The sequence below is a fragment of the Schistocerca gregaria genome, chromosome 8 (assembly GCF_023897955.1).
Source record: "Schistocerca gregaria isolate iqSchGreg1 chromosome 8, iqSchGreg1.2, whole genome shotgun sequence".
Lineage (NCBI taxonomy): Eukaryota > Metazoa > Arthropoda > Insecta > Orthoptera > Acrididae > Schistocerca > Schistocerca gregaria.
The window spans coordinates 56,274,721-56,276,967 of record NC_064927.1 but is presented as its reverse complement, the minus strand read 5'-3'; positions in this window follow the sequence as shown (position 1 = coordinate 56,276,967).

The following is a 2,247-nucleotide window of genomic DNA, read 5'->3' as shown; positions in this document are numbered from 1 at the left end:
TTTAAAAATCAACCAGTGTACAACATATTTAGCATCTGTAGTAATATTGACTGCGAGGGAAATACTTTACTGTCATATTAGTTAATGCTTTCATTGAGTTTATGTAGCAAAACTCTTTACTGTTCACAAAAACATTATAAGTGCCTATGTTAGTCCAGGCCAAATTTCAAGTTTGGCTTGAGTCAAAATTCAGTAAGTAGATGTTTATAAATTGGACTACTCAGTTTCTCTGCTGCTCTATTAATGAAACAATTTAAATCCTTGCAGGTCATGCACCTTTTGCACAATTAGTTTAAATTCATATTTCCCACATAATGGCGGTGGTTGCTGCTCATCAGCAATAATGCTCGAACAGCTAACAATGCTAAATTCTGAAAAATCTTAATAAATCTGACGTGGAACGGTATTTACACTGCTTAATAATTCCAACAAATGCTCTATGAGCATAGATTGAAACATAAGCATAGATTGAAGCATTTAACAGATTTATACACACACACACACACACACACACACACACACACACACACACACACACAAGCACCTGATTACTCCAACAGATGCAGTTCAACCGTTAACATCGAAAGCAAAGAGAAGAGAGACCGAAACCTCTAATGGCGCTCTTTTTCTTTTAATAACAAAACTTAACGTTACCTCAGATATTACTGCAATGTAACTCCAAGATGCGTCATCTTTCATATATATTTACTCTTTGATGATTACATTAATTATTAAAAACAATGTTTTATAAATGAAATGCATACTACATTTTCAGCACACAGTGATTCTTAGCGTTAGAAAAATCATTTACATTACTATTTACTATTCATCGTTTCTAAGCGCATGTTATACATACTGGCAGTCCATTGGTTGTCAAGATACAATACACCACGCGATTACATATCCCACAAGCTTGTACCTTCATACTATTATTAGAAAAGGTGCTGGGGCCTATATCCGAGTGGCTGCGCAGCAAGGCAGGATGCTCTGTACTAAGATTTGTTTGTACTGCACACTCAGGGTCATTGGCCTTGCAGGTGCTGGGTGCTGGGGCAGAGGGGCGAGGTGGGGGCCGTGCATCCTTCCTAAGTCACATCGGAGAGACTGGTGTACGAGATGACCTCGAGAAGCTCACGCTCTAACTCACGTGCAATGTACGTGTCCTTGACACACTGGACGAGAGACGTGTTCTCAGTGTGGATTGCCTCAGAAGTAGCACGATAGTCATTGTACCGCTTAAGTGCTGACAGCAGATTTTCTGTCATCATGACACACTCCTTGAGTGTGCTGACACATGCAAAATCATCGTCGTGCTGCTCAGATTCGCAGTTTACTATGTTGTGTAGGAATGGGGCTGTTGGGGAGAATAGCCCTCGGGATCAGTAACTTGTACCAGCATGCAGGAGCAAAGCATGATGATGTATACGGAAATGATGCCAGAAGTCGATTCCCACTACTAATTCAATGATGTAAAGGGTTAATCTGAGTTGATGATGAGGTTTTAGTTGTATCGTGCATATGGTAGATCCGTGAACTGTGATCATTGAACTATAAACCACATGAAGTTGATGTCACACCTGATATCCACCAGAAAGTGCTTTGTTGAACAGTTTGAAGTTTGCCTCTGACATGTGTAATCGAGTCACCTGTTGGGACTGCAGGCAACTAGATGGTGTCATGCAAGCTGGTGTGCCTATTGCGACCTGAATCTGGAGTTTGGGAACACACACGGTGCATCACAGTTATGTGCAATGGTGCTAAACTGACTATTGTGTCAGCATAGCTGCGACGTTGAAGTCTCCATGACACTTGTGGCCTTGTTCCCTGTTACTGCTGACATGGTGTGTGGGCTGCTCATTGCTTCTTTCAGGTGGAGCGACTGGAGGGGAGTGGTGATACATTCTTTGAGCATAGCCCTGGAGAATCAGCTCAGGTTGGTGGGCTGCATGCCTGGCCACGCTCACATCCTGCATGGTGTGGAACTATTCCCGTTGTTGATTTCATGTGATATTATTGTCAGTTATAGTTGTGGTGGAAGATTAACAATTCAGAGCGTCCAAAGGGCAGTATCCAGCATGAAGTTAACATTCAGAGTAGTGCAGAATCATCAGCAAAGTTGAGACGGCATTCTGCAAGCCGGTTGTTCATCATAGATAGCTTGTTTTAGCTGTTGCTCGGGTGTCCGTGAGAGTCGTCGTAACAGTGCAGATTTGGCTGTATTACACTTGTTGTGAATAGGCAGCACTA